General features: G+C 34.3%; 1 long non-coding RNA gene across 1 annotated transcript; it reads left to right on the forward strand.

The window, feature by feature from the left end:
- Positions 1-508: 508 nt before the first annotated feature.
- Positions 509-22,704, forward strand: LOC127498109 (uncharacterized). The gene is made up of 6 exons (XR_007925814.1): positions 509-710; positions 814-926; positions 16,504-16,615; positions 16,700-17,187; positions 20,869-20,930; positions 22,111-22,704. It is a non-coding gene; the product is annotated as an uncharacterized LOC127498109 (long non-coding RNA).
- The last annotated feature ends 280 nt before the right edge of the window (positions 22,705-22,984 follow it).

The raw sequence follows: 22,984 nt of genomic DNA on the forward strand, positions 1-22,984 counted from the left end.
ACCTCAATGTATGGTAGTACTGAATGTGCTGCAGTATATTTAAACACACATTAAAAATGTGTTATTTTCATCTTAAATGCAGAATATACTGTATTTGTATATGCTAGAGATGTGGAGGTTCCAGCAAGCATCACAATATCAGAGAATCACATTTTTTCATGTCAACAACAAGAGTATATAAGTTTATATGGTGGTAGTAAACGCATTTAATGGATGTAATACCCTACATAACTAGCCAACATACTTTTTTGTTGTTACAATGACAAAAATTGTCATATTCGTAATAATAAATGTCAGAAAACTTCCGACAGGTTCTAATGTGGTTTAAAAGAGATCCCATATTAATTTGTGGTTTTACAGTAAAACAATAACTGGTGTCTATGATGTTTTGGCGGTAGCTATGGTTACCATGGTCATTTTTTTGTAAAGCTCACTCATTGGACATGCTTAATCATCACCACATCCACAAACACAAACATGCCCACTCACACACTTACAAGAAGACACGTTCACCTCATGACCCGAGCCAGAGTTCATCCTGGACGATCCTCAGCCTGAACTAGAATGATGCTATGTAATATTAGTCATTTATTTAGTGCTTTTTATCAAGGTCAGTTACTGATATCACATCTGATGAGTCTTATGCCATATTTGAATATGTTTGAATGTGAATGAGATTTTTAAACTGCAGCAGAGAGGAAGCATTTCAGGTAATAATGATTTAAATTTGGGTCTTTTTCTTACATAAAGTTATCATATGACATAATGTAGAAGTCATATTAACTACTTCCACGCTGCTTTTTGTCATTTTAGGAGCTCAGCAACATGACTGTTCCTGTTCATTTTTGTTGTATGGATTAGAAAAGTGTGAACGGTCATGAAAATGATCCATAGAAGAAAGAAAATCAGAGATTTGGAATGACATGGTGAGTAAATGAATATAAATTGGTCTAAGTATTTTTTTAATGAAACCTGCAAAATATATACACCACCGTTTAAAAGTTTGGTGTCAGTGAGATGTTTTATGATTTTACATGGATTTCACATGAAGTTACAGGCTTACATGGAGAGGATATGGGTTTAACATAGATTTGTTGATGGGTTTAACATGGCAGTATACATGTTTCACATGTGATCTTGTGTTTCACATGTGATCTTATAGGTTTCACACGGGAATTGTTTCATATGTGAAGTTACATGTGTTTCTCATGTGATCTCGTGTTTCACATGGGAATTTACATGTATTTCACATGGGAATTTACATGTATTTCACATGGGAATTTACATGTATTTCACATGGGATCTCGTGTTTCACATAGGATTTCATGTTTCACATGGGAATTTACGTGTGTTTCACATGGGAATTTATGTGTATTTCACATGGGAATTTATGTGTATTTCACATGGGAATTTATGTGTATTTCACATGGGAATTTATGTGTTTCACATGGGATCTCGTGTTTCACATGGGAATTTATGTGTGTTTCACATGGGAATTTATGTGTGTTTCACATGGGATCTCGTGTTTCACATGGGATCTCGTGTTTCACATGGGATCTCGTGTGTTTTACATGAGATCTTGTGTGTTTCACATGGGAATTACGTGTTTCACATGGGAATTACGTGTTTCACATGGGATCTTGTGTGTTTTACATGGGATCTTGTGTGTTTTACATGGGATCTTGTGTGTTTTACATGGGATATTGTGTGTTTTACATGGGATCTTGTGTGTTTCACATGGGAATTTATGTGTATTTCTCATTAGGGATCTCGTGTTTCACATGGGAATTTACGTGTATTTCACGTGGGATCTCATGTTTCACATGGGATCTCGTGTTTCATATGGGATTTCGTGTTTCATATGGGAATTTATGTGTATTTCACATGGGAATTTATGTGTATTTCACATGGGAATTTATGTGTGTTTCACATGGGAATTTATGTGTATTTCACATGGGATCTTGTGTTTCACATGGGATCTCGTGTTTCACATGGGATTTTATGTGTGTTTCACATGGGATATTGTGTGTTTCACATGGGATATTGTGTGTTTCACATGGGATCTTGTGTGTTTCACATGGGAATTTATGTGTATTTCACACGGGATCTCGTTTAACATGGGAATTTACGTGTATTTCACATGGGATCTCGTTTCACATGGGATTTCGTATTTCACATGGGATCTCGTTTCACGTGGGAATTTATGTGTATTTCACACGGGATCTCGTTTCACATGGGATTTCGTATTTCACATGGGATCTCGTTTCACATGGGAATTTGTGTATTTCACATGGGAATTTGTGTGTTTCACATGGGAATTTATGTTTATTTCACATGGGATCTCATGTGTTTCACATGGGATCTTGTGTGTTTTATATGGGATCTTGTGTGTTTCACATGGGAATTTACGTGTTTCACATGGGATCTTGTGTGTTTCACATGGGATCTTGTGTGTTTCACATGGGATCTTGTGTGTTTTACATGGGATCTTGTGTGTTTTACATGGGATATTGTGTTTCACATGGGATCTTGTGTGTTTCACATGGGAATTTATGTGTATTTCACACGGGATCTCATTTCACATGGGATTTCGTATTTCACATGGGAATTTACGTGTTTTACATGGGATCTTGTGTGTTTCACATGGGATCTTGTGTGCTTCACATGGGAATTTGTGTATTTCACATGGGGTCTTGTGTGTTTCACATGGGAATTTATGTGTATTTCACATGGGATCTTGTGTGTTTCACATGGGATCTTGTGTGTTTTACATGGGATCTTCTGCGTTTCACATGGGAATTTACATGTTTCACATGGGATCTTGTGTGTTTCACATAAGATCTTGTGTGTTTCACATGGGAATTTATGTATATTTCACATGGGATCTCATGTTTCACATGCGAATTTACGTGTTTCACATGGGATCTCATGTGTTTTACATAGGATCTTGTGTGTTTCACATGGGATATTGTGTGTTTCACATGGGATATTGTGTGTTTCACATGGGTTCTTGTGTGTTTTACACGGGATCTTGTGTGTTTTATACGGGATCTTGTGTGTTTCTCATGGGATCTTGTGTGTTTCACACGGGACCTTGTGTGTTTCACATGAGATCTTGTGCGTTTCACATGGGAATTTATGTGTTTCACATGGGATCTCATGTTTCACATGGGAATTTACGTGTGTTTCACATGGGATCTTGTGTGTTTCACATGGGACTTTACATGCTACACGTGTGATCACATGGGTTTTACATGGAAATCTGCACATTTCACAAGGGAATTTACATGGGATTCACACAAATGTTCCAAAAGCACACATTTCCCATGTGAAAAATATTTATTTCACATGTGCTTTTAACATGGATTTCACATTTTTACACATGTGACATTCATGTGGTTTTTCTGTAAGGAAAGTTAATACTTTTATTCAGTAAGGATGCGTTAAATTGATCAAAAGTGACATTTATAATGTTACAAAAGTTTCTATTTCAAGTAAATTATGTTCCTTTGAACTTTCTATTCATCACAGAATTCTAAGCAGCAATGTATCGTGGTTTCCACAAAAAATGAAGCAGCTCAACTGTTTTCAACATTGATAATAATCAGAAATGTTTCTTGAGCATCAAATCAGCATATTAAATGATTTCTGAAGGATCATGTGACACTGAAGACTGGAGAAATGATGCTGAAAATTCAGCTTTGATCACAGGAATAAATTACATTTTAAAACAAATTCACATAGAAAACAGTTATTTTGAATCGTAATATTATTTCACTGTATTTTTGATCAAATAAACGCAGCATTGGTGAGCAGAAGAGACATCTTTCAAAAACTTTTGAACAGCTCTGTACACTGTAGTTCGCTAAAGCAGCCTTCGTTTCTCACACACAATCAGCAAGAGAAGAAAAGCGCCATCAAATATGACTGTTCAGAAGAACCACCTGTGACCGAACGCGGCAGGAAAACACACATTCTTCATAATAACTGTATTGTTTGGCTAACAGTTATTCTTCATGGACACAATGGGCAAAACTCCCAGCTCCTGCTACACAGACGTGGTGGTGTCTTAGTTTGCGTCCTCAGAAACCTGAAACTTCACCGGTCTTATTGTCTTTCTAAACAAAATCATCTGGCAGCTCTCCCAAAGCCCTCCGGCCACAGACACCTGCCTGTCGTGCTGAAGCACGGGAGAGAGACGGGACGTGTGTGTACAGTGGCACTGCGGGATTCAAGCTTCTGCATGTTAGCGGCCCACTCAGGAGATGTACTTTCCCTCCACCGGTTTAATAATGTATTCATCAGCAACACTTGAAAGCAATGACAGCGTGCCGTGATGTGTTTATACACCTTGCCCACATTACTTGTCCCAGGATGCGTTTGGACACAATGGATGCTTGTCTTTTTGTTTTAGAGTCTCATGTCGGGTTGTCCGGCACGTCTTCGCTTCTGTGATTGGCAGATTTCCTTTTATACTCTTCTACAGAACCCTGTTTAAAAAAACACTTGTCCTCACATGTCGGCCTGTAAATCCTCAGATGGGTTGCATCACAGCCATGATTATATCCTTGCCTTTCATTCAGATCTTCCCTTTCAACCTTTTGCTACAAGATATAATTCTGGGCTGAGTGTAGAAATGGTGTGTGATGGAATGCAGCGATTCTGTTCGCCATGGGAAACATATACGTTCACTTACACTTAAAAACATATTAAAGGTGCTCTTCATATTGACATCCCCATCATATACAGTGGGGTTCAAAAGTCCTATTACACATTTTTCTAATTTTCTAAAATAGGGACGTCCTGAATTTAGTAATCATTTTTATTCTCTGATTTTGTTATTATTTTTTATTTCTTATGTATGATATTTTTATTTTTTATGCATCAGTTGTGATTATCTTGATTATTTTAATTTATATTTGATGTAACGTACTTTGAATTACCATTGTGTATGAAATGTGCTATGTAAATTTGCCTTGCATTAAAGTTTATTACAAATTATTTTATCATGATAACTGATAAAACTGTGATAAAATAATCTCATTTAATTAGACATAAGGATACATTTAAAAATATTTAATATAACCAAGTTTATTTATACAGCACATTTAATACACAATTCAATGTTATTTTAGGATTTATAGTTTTTATTAATATTTTGAATATTTTTATTTTCATATTTTCCATTTTTTCATTCAAATTATTGAGTTTTAGTAATTTTGTTGTGTGCTTTTGTCATTTTTAATAGATTTAAAAATATGTATATAGTTTTATTTTTATTTACTTTAATTTTTATTTCAGTTTTAATTTTAGTTAAGTACATCAAATTAAACTAAATTAAAATGAGAAATATTTCCTTGGCAACTTGCTAAAATAAAATAAGTTTTAAGGTTTTTATATTTTATTTTATTTCAGGTAATGTTTATTTTATTTCAGTTTTATGGTAATAAAATTTTTAATTTAATTTTTTATGCTTTACATAAAAAGGATTTTAAAAAATAACCATAAAAGATGTTCAAGAAATAAAAACAAACATTTGATTAAAATGATAAATAAAGCATGTTTTCTTGGAAATATTGTTTTAAATCCTAATCAATTTATATGTTTTTCCTGTGTCCCTTGACCTAGATAATGCCTCAGTGGCATCATCCTCTAGGAAGTGACATCATTTTGGTGGGAAAACGATGGCACAAACATCAGTAAGTGTTAGCAATGGTTCTGTAGATCAGGAATAACACGCATGCAAAGTCTAAAAAGGCTTCTTAATTTGAAAAGATATGACAAATATTTCTCATCTGAAAGTTTTCATTAATCGCTGCACGATCAAATTATGTGTTTGGCGTCTTTAAATTTGCAGTCACCGATTGTTACTCCGCTAAAAATCACTCTAGATCACTTTAGATCTCTCGTTGACAGTTAAGTGTGGCCATAAAGTTGTCAAAACATTGAGTTGGAGGTCTTTAAATACAGAGCAGATGCAATAATTATGGTATAAGTAGGGAGCGTCTCACAGTAGCCAACTCCACAACACAGCTGAGCACATCAAACACCCGCCGCAAAACGGGAAATAATTGATCTTAGACTGTCAGCTCAAATTAAAGAGAAATGCAAAGTTGGCAGCGTAATGGACGTGCTGATAGACAGATCAGTCATGCTTTTCAGCCTGATGTTTTTAATGCATGTTAGCAGTTCGGTATTAAAGGGAGAGTGTGCTAAAATGCTTAATTCTTATTGGATGAGCTGTGTTCAAAGCTCTTGTAAAATGTCAATAAACAGACTACAATTAGGTTAATGAATTATATTTCTTGGAGGAAGCATTGTTTAATCTGATTATTGGTATTAACACTCATTTGCCAAAAATATTTATATAAAAGTAAATATATTTTACATTGAGAAAATATATATAAAATATTAGACCATTCATTCAGCATTTGATAGCAATCATAAACGTTAACTTGGTCTGTATGGCTCTGTTTGGAAAACAGGTACGCTATGTATAGTGGGCGTCAATAAGGGTTTTGCACAAAAGATTAACATGACGGCACATGCTAGTCGATGGGTTGAATCAACTCCACAGCAGCTACATAAATTTATCCACTAACCATTCAGAAACGTCTAAAAGTTGTAACTTCTTCCTGAGTCTCTCCATCAGTGTCGACTCCGGTTTGAACAATGTAAGGCTGAACACCGTTACTGACAATCCTCATTTTGTCTGCGTGAGATTCTCCAGCTTTATTGTTGTTGAGCGACCGAAGCACGAGCTGTTAAAGCTCCGCCCTCTTCTGGAAAGGGGGCCGGGAGCAGCAGCTCATTTGCATTTAAAGGGACACACACAAAAATTGTTTGTTTTTGCTCACACCCAAATATAGGCAAATTTGTCAAGCTATAATAAATGATCTGTGGGGTATTTTTGAGCTGACTTATATTACATCTTGTTAAAGGGGCATTAGGTCCCCTTTAAAGGTAAAGCGTGTTATTTTTTCAGTACTGAAAGCTTTAGCTAAAAGAGTAACATTGACCAATGGCGTGAGTTTGGGGGAAAGACCAGTGACAACCTGTTTGAAAATAGTCATTATTTTTCCAATTCTCATTGTTGATTATAGTTACACACAATGTATCTGTGTGTGGTCATAAATACATTTTGATAATTGTCTTTATAAAGTGGTGACCAACTGTGATCACTAAGAAATCTAGATCAAGCAAAGAAAAAAAAAAAAAAAATCACAATCCACAAAAATTAGCTGAGCATCACAACCGACGGCATCTGTTTCCAATATGTAGCGCGGCGGAAGGGTGGGTGCTTCATTTAGTGGCAAAAAAGTACAGCCTACTTTATCTTTAAATAGCCTGCGGCTTTGGGCTGGACGGATGTGTGGCTTATTGTTGTATCCCAGATTCCATGAATCTAGACTACAGCTTCTGTCCTTTGAAGACAACAAGTGTACAATTAGAACGGAATGTTTGCAATGCTTCTCTGCAGCCCCTGCGTGTTGCGCCGGACCCAGATGCAGCAGATAGTGTGAGCCCAACACCGTGTGTTTAGGATGGGCCGTGTCGACCACATGAAAGCGCCCTGTGACTCATTAACCTCCTGCTCTTTGAAAGCCTTTGAAACAGATAATAATTATAATTTACTGCACAAAAAACTAGGCAGGACTTTTGCTGCAAGTGTCGGGCGCTTTTAGATGCTGCATGCGGTTTACAGTTTATCAGGAAAGGGGAAGTGCGTTTTATGATGAGAAATGATAAAACTGAAAGTAGCTCTCCAATAACGGCAAGTTCAGGCGGGTTGATATATATGCACACTACCGTTCAAAAGTTTGGGATCGGTAAGATTTTTAATGTTTTTAAAAGAAGTTTCGTCTGCTCACCAAGGCTGTATTTATTTAATTAAAAATACAGTAAAAACAGTAATATTGTGAAATATTATTACAATTTAAAATAACTTTTTTCTGTTTGAAAATATTTTAAAATATAATTTATTCCTGTGATCAAAGCTGAATTTTCAGCATCATTACTCCATATATATATATATATACATACACACACACACACGCACATAAATTAGGAAAAATAAATAACTACAATAGATTTTAAATGTATACATTTATATATATTTTATATATATATATATATATATATATAATATATATATAATATATATATAATATAGGTGCATCTTAATAAATTAGAATGTCGTGGAAAAGTTCATTTATTTCAGTAATTCAACTCAAATTGTGGAACTCGTGTATTAAATAAATGAAGTACTTTAAGTCTTCGGTTCTTTTAATTGTGATGATTTTGGCTCACATTTAACAAAAACCCACTAATTCACTATCTCAAAAAATTGTAATACTTCATAAGATCAATAAAAAAAAAAGGTATTTTAAACAGAAATGTCAGGCTTCTGAAAAGTATGTTCATTTCTATGCACTGAATACTTGGTTGGGCCTCCTTTTGCATGAATTACTGCATCAATGCGGCGTGGCATGGAGGCGATCAGCCTGTGGCACTGCTCAGGTGTAATGGAAGCCCAGGTTGCTTTGATAGCGGCCTTCAGGTCATCTGCATTGTTGGGTCTGGTGTCTCTCATCTTCCTCTTGACAATACCCCATAGATTCTCTATGGGGTTCAGGTCAGGTGAGTTTGCTGGCCAATCAAGCACAGTAACACCATGGTGATTGAACCAGCTTTTGGTACCTTTGGCAGTGTGGGCAGGTGCCGAATCCTGCTGGAAAATGAAATCAGCATCTCCATAAAGCTTGTCAGCAGAAGGAAGCATGAAGTGCTCTAAAATTTCCTGGTAGATGGCTGCGTTGACACTGGATTTCAGAAAACACAGTGGACCAACACCAGCAGATGTTTCTTACTTTCATCTGAAAAGAGGACTTTGGACCACTGAGCAACAGTCCAGTTCTTCTTCTCCTTAGCCCAGGTAAGACGCTTCTGACATTGTCTTTGGTTCAGAAGTGGCTTGGTACGTGGAATGTAACAGTTGTAGCCCATTTCCTGAAGACGTCTGTGTGTGGTGGCTCTTGATGCACTGACTCCAGCTTCAGTCCACTCCTTTTGAAGCTCTCCTAAGTTCTTAAATCGGCTTCGCCTGACAATCTTCTCAAGCCTGCGGTCATTCCTTTCACTTTTACACCTTTTCCTACCACACTTTTTCCTTCCAGTCAACTTTCCATGAATATGCTTTGGCACAGCACTCTGCGAACAGCCAGCTCTTTCAGCAGCGACCCTCTGTGGCTTACCCTCATTGTAGAGGATCTTGATGATCGTCTTCTGGACAACTGTCAAGTCAGCAGACTTGACCATGACTGCTGTTGGGATTACTGACCTAAACCCAGTGTTTATACCCTGAGAATGGTAATTTAATAGAACTTGAAATTAAATATTCTAATAATTTGAGCAGCAAGATGTAAATATATAACTATATATAATAAATATATATAAGGAAAAATAAATAACTACAATGGATTTTTAATTTATTATCATTATAAGTATTTCTAATAAAATCTAAAATCCATTGTAGCTTTTCCCCCCTAATATATATACAGTATGGATGGGGCTAGTAAGAAACTATTTATTGAACAGATAATAGTTATAATTCACTGCATAAAAATCTAGGACTTCTGCTGCAAGTTTCAGTCGCTTTAAATGCTGCATGCGGTCTATCAGGAAAGGGGGTCTGTTTTTATGAGAAATAGCAAAACCGTTAGTATGTCTTTACTAACTGAGCATCATTTTAGGACATTGCACATTATGGGCTCCATGCATGCTTGGATGCCATTAAATTTTGCTTATTTTCCCTTTAAGAGCAGGAAATTCCAGTTTTCTGCTGATGCAAATGAATGACAAATTCACACACAGTGATGCTCTTAGCAGTAGCCACAATCATCATGATCATTTCCTACCAAACAGCAACCGCAGAAAAACATCTGTCCAGTTTAATGAGAAGACCAGAGCTTGAGCTGCTCTATCTAGTAGAAAATACTGTGTCATTATTAGTCATGTTTCCTAAGGCCAGTATCACAAAAACTGTTACTCATACTTAATGTTAAAGAAGTGCTGTTACTCACACTGATTAAATGCATTATTTTCACCTGCTGAACCATAAAAACAGGTGAAAAATCCCACTGATGCACCAGCGTTGTTAATGATATTTTGAATTTGTTTTTATATTTTCCATTTTAACTTTAGTTTGTTTTAGTAATGTTGTTGTTTTTGTCATTTTTATTAGTTTTTTTAATGTATATATTTTATTAATTCATCAAGTTAGTTGAAATACATCAATCTACCTGAAATAAAATACATTTAAAGTACATTTTTTTGTTTATTTCTGTCAATGTTTATTTTAAATCAAGGAACATAAATGTTTTTAGTGCTGTCAACTCGATTAATCGCAACTAATCGGATCTAACAAAAGTCTGTAAATGTGACCCTGGACCACAAAACCAGTCATAAGTCACACGGGTATATTTGTATCAATAGCCAACAATACATTGTATGGGTCAAAACTATCAATTTTTCTTTTATGCCAAAAATCATTAGGATATTAAGTAAAGATCATGTTCCATTAAGATATTTTGTAAATTTCCTACCATAAATATATCAAAAATGTATTTTTGTGAGTGGATATGCATTGCTAAGGACTTCATTTGGACAACTTTAAAGGTGATTTTCTCAATATTTAGATTTTTTTGCACCTTCAGATTCTAGATTTTCAAATAGGATGGGACAATATGGCAGAGATAAAACTAACAAACCATACATCAATAGAAAGCTTATTTATTCAGCTTTCAGATGATGTATAAATATCAGTTTAAAAAAATTGACCCTTATGACTGGTTTTGTGGTCCAGGGTCACAAATGTGTGTGTAAATACATACACATACACAAACACAACATTTTTTTGCCTTGACAACTACCTGAAATAAAATACATAAGTACTTTTTAAAAATATTTTATTTCTGTCAACATATTTTATTTCAAGTATCAAAAATGTTTCCTTTATGGATTTAGCTTTAGTTTCAGTTAATTATAATAATAATAATGGCATTTTTGTTTGTTTGTTTTAGTTATTTTAGTGCATCAGAGGAGAATTTCTGCCTTGGCAACTAGCTGAAATATAATAGATAACTTTTTTATATTTTAAGTCAACTTTAATTCAAGTAACAATTTTTTTAATGATATTTAGCTGTAGTTTCTTACAATAACCCTGAGGTGCACACTGAAGGATCTGAGCTGTATATAGACCAGAGGATCACAGATATACGAGGTAAGTAACCACCTAGTATACTACATATTATACTGCCTTTTCAGCTTTGTTTTAATATTTATATAAAACTATTATAGTAATCATAGGCGCCAAGCACCCACGGAAAATATGAGATATTCTCTTTATTAACTTTAACCAATCAAAAAAAAAAAAAAAATCGTTTGAGATTCGGGAACCTCTCTGATGGGCAGATCTCACATCGTGTCCCTGTGTGTCATAATACACACAAATACTTTGATCTTTAGATTGGCTAATAAAGTTTTGTTCGTTCTGTTCCCAAAATCAGCCAGGAATCTCGAAAAATGTAAGCGCCGAATCAGACTTGTTGTTATTCATGATATTGACCTTCGTTCATTTCATACTTCTGTGAAAAAAAGACTATACGGATGTTTTTGGGAAGTTTTCATTATCAGTAGCTCATATCATGGAGTTTTATATGGCAGTTTGTTTCGAAGTCGGAAAAAAATGAACAGGATATTTGTTAATTTCCTCTGTGAAAATCTATGTACAGTTAGAATAAACATCTACAGCCTACTTAATGTGCAAGGGCTTCATCCAATATACTTATGCATCTGTTGATTTCATCTTACAGTATGTGTGGATTATTTGGTTTTATTTGAAAAACAGAAGCATGCTGAACCCACCGGCAGAAACAAAAATCAGTGCCTATAATAGTTAATAATCCAGATTTAGATGTTAAAACTGTCGTTGTAGAAAAGCTAAACTCCTGGTGAATGACTAAAAATGGAAGTTGCTCTGAAATCCACAAAATTCCACTGGCCAGGCCGAGCTCAAGCCACAGAGATCAATGTCACACACATTGACAGCTTCATCGTCTGTGCCAGCGTGCTGAAATAAAAACCGCCTGTCCAGCTCTCTTTATCCCTTACCCACAATACTAACAGCAGAAAAGATCTTCATTGAACTTCTGCAGGGAATAATGCAGCATAAAACTACCTAATGTGCATTTAAAATGGAGTACAGTGAGGCTAAAGGCTCTTGGGTAACAAATCAGAAACATGCAGAAGACCTGTGTGGTCAGTTGTAGAAAAATATCGCTCACAATAGCAAGGTCATGGGTTTGATACACATATGCAATGCACTGTAACTGTAAAGTCACTCTGAATAAAAGCATAAATTAGGTATGTCTATGAATATTTAATAAAATATTGAAGGGCATAAATAATGACCATATTTAATAAATATAATCATTTACACTCTATGACATTATTGCATTCTGTTAATGTACAAAAATACTGAGGTGCAAATAGTATCTGCCAATAAAAAGTATAGATAGCATCTAATTACTATTTACTCTTATTGCAAAGAACTGATACTTTTACATGGTGTAAATAGAATATATTGCTATTTTCACTTAGTGTAAATAGCATCTATCGCTAAGAAAATATGCTATTTTCACTTAGCATAAACAGCATCTACAACTATTTTCACTTAGTGTAAATAGCATCTCGTTAAAGGGTTAGTTCACCCAAAAATAAAAATTCTGTCATTTATTACTCACCCTCATGCCGTTCCACACCCATAAGACCTTCGTTAATCTTCGGAACGCAAATTGAGATATTTTTGTTGAAATCCGATGGCTCCGTGAGGCCTACATAGGGAGCAATGAGATTTCCTCTCTCAAGATCCATAAAGGTACTAAAAACATATTTAAATCAGTTCATGTGAGTACAGTGGTTCAATATTGATATTATAAAGCGACGAGAATATTTTTGGTGTGCCAAAAAAACCGAAATAACTTATATAGTGATGGCCGATTTCAAAACACTGCTTCAGGAAGCTTCGGAGCATAATGAATCAGCTGTTCGGAGCGCCAAAGTCACGTGATTTCAGCAGTTTGGCGGTTTGACACGTGATCCGAATCATGATTCGACACACTGATTCATAATGCTCCGAAGCTTACTGAAGCAGTGTTTTGAAATCGCCATCACTAAATAAGTCGTTATTTCGTTTTTTTGGCGCACCAAAAATATTCTCGAACCACTGTACTCACATGAATTGATTTAAATATGTTTTTAGTACCTTTATGGATCTTGAGAGAGGAAATGTCATTGCTGGCTATGCAGGCCTCACGGAGCCATCGGATTTCAACAAAAATATCTCAATTTGTGTTCCAAAGATTAACGAAGGTCTTACGGGTGTGGAACGGCATGAGGGTGAGTAATAAATGACATTATTTTCATTTTTGGGTGAACTAACCCTTTAAGAAAATATGCTATTTTCACTTATTGTAAATAGCATCTACAACTATTTGCACTTAGTGTAAATAGCATCTATCGCTAAGAAAATATGCTATTTTTACTTAGCGTAAATAGCATCTACAACTATTTGCACTTAGTGTAAATAGCATCTATCGCTAAGAAAATATGCTGTTTTCACTTAGTGTAGATAGCATCTATCACTAAGAAAATATTTTCACTTAGTGTAAATAGCATCTATCGCTTAGAAAATATGCTATTTGCACTTAGCGTAAATAGCATCTACAACTATTTGCACTTAGTGTAAATAGCATCTATCGCTAAAAAAATTTGTTATTTGCACTTAGTGTAAATAGCATCTATCGCTAAGAAAGTATGCTACTTTCACTTAGTGCAAATAGCCGCTGCCATTCAAAAAAAAAAAAATGTAATACATTTTTAATTACATTTATCATTTATTTTATGACCAGAAAAATAAATATGTAATTTATTTAAGGACCATAATTATTTATTTTAGGAAAAGAAAACCTTTAGCCCCATTATATGTTATATTTTCCTCATGGATTTGAGCGAATTCTGAACACTTAATTAAGCCTGAAAGACCAAGCTTAAACAACATGATTATGATGAACAAAGATTTTTACATATCAGTTGCATTGAAGGTACACATTTCATCGGTTCATGTTTTCCCTGGGAATCAAACCCATGACTTTGCTGTTGTTTGAGCTACAGGAAGGTATGTTTAAACAAAATCATGTGGTGAATAATATAAAATATTTATCCTAATGAAAATATTTTTGTTCCAGTTTTGCATTATTTACTCAACCAACAGATATGACACAATTACATCACCAAAGATGTGTAGGTCAAAAGTGTTGTGTTTACCTTACAGCTCTGCACCTTTTTATTTCTAACAATAAGATGTTTATCTTTAGATTTAAGCACAAAGGCCGTGTTCAATAGAGCATGACATATGTTTAGCAGGGTTTCAGGCCTCTGGTGACGGTTTGAGAGGAAGACAGAGGGGAAGGTTTTGTCAAAGCGTATGATTGATGGGATTCTGCACATGGTGGTCTGGGTCCCTCAAACAGCCAGAGGAGATGCGGGTGATGTTCTGCAGGCCGCTCGCAGATAAAGTGATAACTGCTGCTTTTCACCTGTTCCTTTTAATCACTGCATTATTGATAAATGCATGTAAATCTGTCACATGAGCTGTCAACACAGCAAACAGTTCATTGCCTTTAAAGCACATCCTGTGTGAGACTACAGATGGTTTAAGATGATAGAACAATATCTGTCATTTTTGTGTATCAGGTTGAATGAGTGTTTGCAAAAAGTTTCTGTGTTACTTTGGAAGATGGGGCCATTTTTCCTATGAAATTCTATGTAATCAACATATGAGTTGTTTGTTTAGTAAATGCCATGTTGTGCACCATATGGAGAAAGTGTGCAAATGTTTACATTGGAATTGAGTGGAATTATCACTCGAAAAAAAGTTTGCATCAATCAATGACAACTACTAATTAAATTGTTCAACCAACAAAGTACATTGAGTTAGAGGAGCTTAATTAATTTTATAGCATATGCATAAATTTACCAAAAAAAAAAAAAATCATTGCAACAGTTTGCATGAAACTTTGAGTTATGACATCTGCTAATTAAGTTATATTCAGTCAACAAAGTACATTGAGTGAGAGACGCCTGATCATTTGTAGCATATACACAAATTAATATATTTAACAGCAGCATTCAAGTAAGAAATTTATTAAAGTGGTCCTAGAATATGGTTTCACTATTTTAACTTTAGTTAGTGTGTAATGTTGCTGTTTGAGCATAAACAACATCTGCAAAGTTACAACACTCAAAGTTCAATGCAAAGGGAGATATTTTCTTTTACAGAAATCACTGTTTATGGACTACAACAAACGGCTGGTAGGGACTACAATGAGCTTCTTCCCGGGTTAGTGACATCACAAACCCCCAAATTTACATAAACCCGCCCCCAAGAACACACAACAAAGGTGGTGAGGCCATGTTGGGCTGCTTTAGAGAAGAGGAAGAGTTGTTGTAGTAGAGTGTTGTTGCCATGCCGTCATTTTACACTGGACTGCTTCACAAACGAGGGTCAATTCAATGAAAAAAGATTAACATGACAGCACATGTTAGTCGATGAGTTGAATCAACTCCACAGCAACTACATAAATTTGTCCACTAACCATTCAGAAACGTCCAGTTTCATTCTAAAAGTTGTAACTTCTTCCTGAGTCTCTCCATCAGTGTCGACTCCGATTTGAACAATGTAAGGCTGAACACCGTTACTGACAATCCTCATTTTGGCTGCGTGAGATTCTCCAGCTTTGTTGTTGTTGAGCAACCGAAGTGTGAGCCGTTAAAGCTCCGCCCTCTTCTGGAAAGAGGGCCGGGAGCAGCAGCTCATTTGCATTTAAAAGGACACACACACAAACGGTGTGTTTTTGCTCACACCCAAATGGGGCAAATTTGACAAGCTATAATAAATGATCTGTGGGGTATTTTGAGCTAAACTTCACAGACACATTCTGGAGACACCAGAGACTTATATTACATCTTGTAAAAAGTGGCATAACAGGTTCCCTTTAATCTTACATGTTTCAGTTATAATCAGCAGCTAGTATAGCACATGCTAAATGTAACTTACTGTACTTGGCATGCAAATCTAATGAACAAATAAGACATTACTTGTCGCTGACATTAGCACGATCATTGTTTATAGAGTCATTGTAGTGCATTTTTCATTTGAATGTGAAAGTTTATTTTAGAGTGCGATTGTGCTAATGCTGGTACTTCCCAAGCATCATTTGGTTGTGAAAATGTGGCTGGAATGTATTCATTTTGATCATAATGATTGTTTCAACAGGAAGCACCTGCAGCAAAGGAAATAAAATTCTTATGAATCATAATGTCCAGAAATCATGTAAAATCCCTTAGGAACTAATCTGTAAGCAGACCTCTTTTCCTTCTCAGATAATTGCAACACATGCCAAATGTGTAGCTTCATCACATCAAAACACTGGGAAGGAGTGATTAGGAATGATTTTGGGTCTTTCCAGCAACCACCCATTGCCGTCTTCCACCGGTAAGCTAAACGCTACATCATGGTGTGTGTAACTGATGTGTTTAGCAGTGATAAAGGTTGTTATCTTCTTCATCCACCTCACAGATGACCCAGCGAGGGGCCAGACACGAGATGATTGTTTGTGGCATTGATGTAACGTCTAGAACAGCTTCAGTCTGTAATTATCTGAAGTGCTCGTGAAGGAGACAGACATGGTGAAGATGAATATTCCCCGAGCATGTGGCACGAATCTGATGTACGGTCGTCTCTACGCCCACCTGGTGAAGCTGTATCAACCCTAAAAGCATTCAGAAATTTTCATCACTGAAGGTCGTACAGTGAATCATCTCAGTTTTGGTTCAGTTTCTCCACCCTGAGCATTAAACAACAGCAGTGTTTATGTGGTGAACTCCTGCGTGTCATGTTGCATCAAATATTCTAGTCTGTTGTAGTACTCAGATATATAGTTGCAGGACCAATACTTATTTATACTGTAATTTTACTGAGCTTATGTCTTGTCTTTACTTTCATTGCAGGTCTCGGGTTTCACGTGGTGGTGGTGGTTAGTAATAGAGATGCATACTAGACACTGGGTATGTTCAGAATGGCATACTAACTAATATTTTTGCAAGTAGTAATAATGTTTTAAATTGTGGCTACATAATAGGTCAAGTCATCTTTATTTCTATAGCATTTCATATATATATATATGTTCACTCTGCGGCCATTTTTGCACGGGAGTCCAAGACCAAGTCTGAAAACTCACAAAATATTTCAAATCGGCAACAAAATCTGACATGAACTGTGGCTCTTTTATTTAAGACAGGACATATTCCACCATATTGCACATTTCACTTTCTCCCGTTCAGTATGAGTATATATCTAAAGTCTTTGGTATTGTTTAACATATGATTTTTAGCAGGCAGGATACAGTATATACTGTGCAGTATTTAGTACACTAGTATTCCATTTCAAGTATTTACCCTCATCACATACTTTAAGGACAATACCAGACAGAGAGACGTCAGAAAATGACAGTTTCCTGTCCTCCCTGCTCCTAACAATCATAATATTACTCTTTTTTGCATTATATTTAATGTCAAAGTCTGAACCATACTGAGAACAAACCCTCAGTAACTGTTGAAGGCCAGCACTGTATGGACAAAAAAATCGTCAAGCGATAGATGATCGATGATAGTGTCACCAACCATACAACCTGTTCCACAACCATTCAGCAACTTCGATAAATTGTCCATATGAACATTAAAAAGAAAAGGAGATAAAATGCTTCCCTGTCTAACTCCATTACATACGTTGAATGGAGCAGACACAGAGTTACCCCATTTTACATACATTAACTGATGAGCATCCCAAAAAAGCCAGAATTCTCACAAGAAATTTAGGAACTCCTCTGTTGTGTAACTTGTAAAATAATGTTTCATGATTTACACGATCAGAAGCATCAATAAAACATAAATATTGTGGAATTATGCCTGTTATACAAATCTAAAATCTCCTTTAAAGCAAAATTACACATATCTGTGCATGTTTAGGTTTAAAACCAAACTGGTTGTCAGTGTTCAGGACAAACCGTTCCAATTTATTCAGTAACATCCTCTCAATGAGCTTGGACAATATACTGGCCAGAGCTATAGGCCGGTAATTATCCATGCTATTTATTTTGCCAGCTTTGTCTTTAAAGGGTTATGAAATTTCTGTCATTAATTACTCACGCTCATGTCGTTCCACACTTGTAAGACCTTCATTTATCTTCAGAACACAAATTAAGATATTTTTGATAAACCCGATGGCTCAGTGAGGCCTCCATTGACAGCAAGATAATTTCAGAATCAGAAAGGCCAGGTATGTTTACACATACTAGGAATTTGTTTTAATGACAGAAGCTCCACAGTGCAACAGAGTGACAGCGACAAGACAAGACACAGATAATAAAAAGAATAAAAGAATAATATACAAATATACAAGATAGACAAAGTGCAAAATAAGCAAAAAACAATATATAATATAGATGTGTGCAAATTTGAAATATAAATAAGTATATTAAGTATATTATAAATATAATAAGTATATTAAGTATACACTTTCAGATGCCCAGAAAGCTACTAAAGACGTATTTAAAACAGTTTATGTGACTACTAACGTTATGAAGTGACAAGAATACTTTATGTGTGCGAAAACAAAATAACAACTTTATTCAACAATATCTAGTGATGGGTGATTTCAAAACACTGCTTCATGAAGCTTCGAAGCTTTACGAATCTTTTGTTTCGAATCAGTGGTTTGGAGCATGTATCAAACTGCCAAAGTCACATGATTTCAGTAAACAAGGCTTTGTTGCGTCATACGTGTTTCAGAATTTCAATGGTTCACGTGACTTTGGCAGTTTGATACACGCTCTGAACCACTGATTCGAAACAAAAGATTCGTAAAGCTTCATGAAGCAGTGTTTTGAAATCGTCCATCACTAGATAAAAGTCATTATTTTGTTTGTTTTCGCACACAAAAAGTATTCTTGTCGCTTTGTAACATTAATGTTGAACCACTGTAGTCACATGAACTGTTTTAAATACGTCTTTAGTAGCTTTCTGGGCATCTGAAAGTGTTAATTATTTTGCTGTCAATGGAGGCCTCACTGAGCCATCGGATTTCAAAAATATCTTAATTTGTGTTCTGAAGATGAATGAAGGTCTTACGGGTGTGGAACGACATGAGGGTGAGTAATTAATGACATTATTAATTTTGGGTGAATTAACCCTTTAATAATAGGCACTAACATAACAGATAAGATGGACTCAGGTAAAATACCATGAACCAAAAATCCAGTAAAACAAATAGCAAGCAAAGGACAGAGTTTTCAACCTGCAAATTTTAAATGTTCCGCAGATATCTTATCCATACCTTAGTATCTTTTAGCATCATAGACTTCTTGTGGAGAGACAGTCACATCTTCAGGAGTTACCTTTAACACAGTTAAACAGCTCGTAAAGTTTTTGCCACAACTGAGTAATTCCTTCTGACCCAATTACACCATCAATCAGATGTGAATTCATTCTTTTGATTTCTTTCCAGAAATCATTCGGTTTATTATTTTGCAGTTGAGTCAGACCTCACTGTATTTTTATTCCTCTTTAATGAAACATAGGGCATATTTAAAATTTAAAATTTGCATTTCCCTGTTTCTTATATTCAAATAAGGGACCATGTTTATGTCTACCTGACTCAACCCAAGCTTTAACAGCCCTTCTAGCCTCAGCATGAAGCTCTTCAACATACTCATTCCAACCTGGCTCGGCTTTATACGTCTTGATCTTGTACAGAGGCCTGCTTGAGGCAAGAAGGGACTCCACAATATTATCATACAGGGAACACAACTCAATAGCATGTTGTGGGTTCTTACAGTTAATATCACAGCATACAGCTGCATCTTTTGGTAAATCAGTATTACTCAACAGTGTGTTGAACACAGTACGCTTTAAGATCCTCCTCAGTCAAGTTAGACCAGTCTATTTTTCCTACACACATGTTGTTGTTTACAGAAAAAAGAGTAGATAAATTGCCCAGATTTATAGATAAAGAAAAAGGCACATGATCAGTAGTGGCAAATTCATAATTAAAGTAAAGTATCGTGTGCACTACAGTATCTAAACAAAAGTATCATGTGCATCAGCTGCAGTGATATAACCATGAAGTTGTGTGCCTATATATATATATATATATGCTTCAAAAAGGTGAAAAGGTGTATATGAGCTACAGTATAACTCATACTTGACCTCTCGGGAGATGTAGGTGACAGTCATAACTTGAAAGGGAAGGTAAACAGTGAAAGATGAGCTTTCTGTGGCTTAATTCGCTCAAATTCCCCATTACACAGAATATATTTTCATATCAAGTGAAACATGAGGTTTGAAAAACATCATGACGGTGTTTTACATCAGTCTGAGGGATATTCTCCTCCGCTTAGTGGACCACAGCTTCTCTGTGTCCTGTGTGTGTGAAACTGAAGATCAGGAGGGAAACCTCAGAGCACAACGTGTGTTTGTGATGAATGAAGGGGTGAACACAATGTCATGTTATTCAAACGGCCGTATTTCATATCCTGACTAGACCACACACAATATTGTGTTTCCAGTGACAATGCTAGCACTGTAACCTCACACCGTACATCTAACTGTTTCTTCAGCATTAGCATTTTGCATGTCATGTATTTAGCATATATGTGTTTTTAACAATTTTTTTTTGTCTTTTGTTTGTAGGTTATGAGATGTATGCTTTGTTCTAAAGCCTTATAATAGATACACAAAGGCTATTTCAAAAGGTAAGCAGTAACTTTATATTAATATTTATTTATTTTTATTTATACTTGTATTTATATTTTATAATAAAATATATTTATTTACATTTATATAATAATTGTCAGTTTACAAAATGTATTTCATTCCTATCTATATATTTATATTAAATATATATATATATATATATATATATATATATATATATATATATATATATATATATATATATATATATATATATATATATACATTTTAAATATATATTTTATATACATAATATATCTAATAAATCTTTTTATTATATATTTTTTGTAAATATATTTTTAATATTATTATTATTGTGATTATTATTCTTTTATTAATAAATAATAATAATAATAATTTTTTTTTGGAAATAAATATTTCTAAAGCTTGACATTTCATTCCCATATTTGTTTTATTTTGTAAATTTATATTGTCATTGACATGTCAAATACATTTTAAATATATTTTATTAAATATGCATATTATAATATAAAATACAAATATAATGTTATTTTTGTAAATATTATTATGATAAATTGATTAATAATAATAATAATAATAATAATAATAATATTTTTGGAAATAAATATTTTCAAAGCTTGACATTTCATTCCCATATTTTATTTTACATATATTTTTATGAAATATACATAATATAATATAAAATATAAATATTTTATAATAAAATACATATTATATTTTATTTTGTAAATATATTATAATTATTATTATTGTGATTATTATTCTTAATAATAATAATAATAATAATCATCTGTTTTGGAAACAAATTCTAAAGCTTGACAATTTCATTCCCATATTATTATTATTTTTTTTGTAAATATATTATTATTATTATTATTATTATTATTATTATTATTATTATTATTATTATTTTCATTGTTATTCTTAATAATCATCATCATCATAATCATCAATTTTTAATAATAAATATTCCCATTTTTATTTTATTTGTTTTATCTTTGTTCACTGCTTCATTTTGTTTTATTTTTTATTTATTTTTTGTTTGTTTGGTCTCAGTTTACAGCTCACTATATTTTTATTTTATTTTGTTTTATTATTTTTGTTTTGTCTCTGTTCACTGCTCACTACTCCATTTCTGTTTTATTTTATATTATTTTTTATTTATTTTTTGTTTGTTTGTCTTGTCTGTGTTCACAGCTCACTACTCCATTTGTCACTGGTAGAGTTGAGATGGACTGCCGCCCCAGAGTTCATCCAGGATCCTGTTATCAGTGACGTCCTGATGGATCAGTGGATTGTGTCTGGTCTTCACCGATGACTGTAGGAATGTGTCTGATGAAGAACAGGAGTGATGCTGCACAGACGGACAGAGGCAGTGTTGCTGTCTGATGAGTGTGAAAATGATTTCTGTGGACAGATCATAAATCCAACATCACAAAACATTCAGAGGTCAACCAGCCTAGAAGAACAATCCTCAATGAAAAAGACAAATAGATTTCTTTAATATTTCCTCCAGAGTTTTAAAAGTGAAGTCTCACATTATGCCCAGAATTGAGCTGCAATCAAAAATAGAGATGTTGATCTAAACACAATGATTTCTCATCAAATTCCTCAAGATAAAATGATCTGAGCTGCTCCACATTCACTTTATATCTCTGTAATCTTACTGTATGACAACTGTTGACTCACTTCTGTCTTTTAGTTTGGGGATTTTAGGAGTTGATTATTAAATTACACATCAAATTACAAAACCTAAATAAGATGAAACACAATAACTCAATAATCAGTGGTTAAAAAGTCACATTTATTTGTTTAGTCTTTTTTCTCTTATTTATACTTTTATTTTTTATTTTTCATATGTATATGACTTGTGCTATTTGTGAAATGTGTTTTTTATATGTATACCATGTTACTTAAGAATAAGTAAAAAATTATATATATATTAGCCTTTATATAAATGAAAGTAAATAATAAAAAATACATTTTGTATATAAATAATATATTTAAGAATTCAAAATAATCTATGAAACAATGTAGATCTTTGTGCCAGTATCTCAATCTGATTCTTTAT

The sequence above is a fragment of the Ctenopharyngodon idella genome, chromosome 17, assembly GCF_019924925.1.
Source record: "Ctenopharyngodon idella isolate HZGC_01 chromosome 17, HZGC01, whole genome shotgun sequence".
NCBI classification, from domain to species: Eukaryota; Metazoa; Chordata; class Actinopteri; order Cypriniformes; family Xenocyprididae; genus Ctenopharyngodon; species Ctenopharyngodon idella.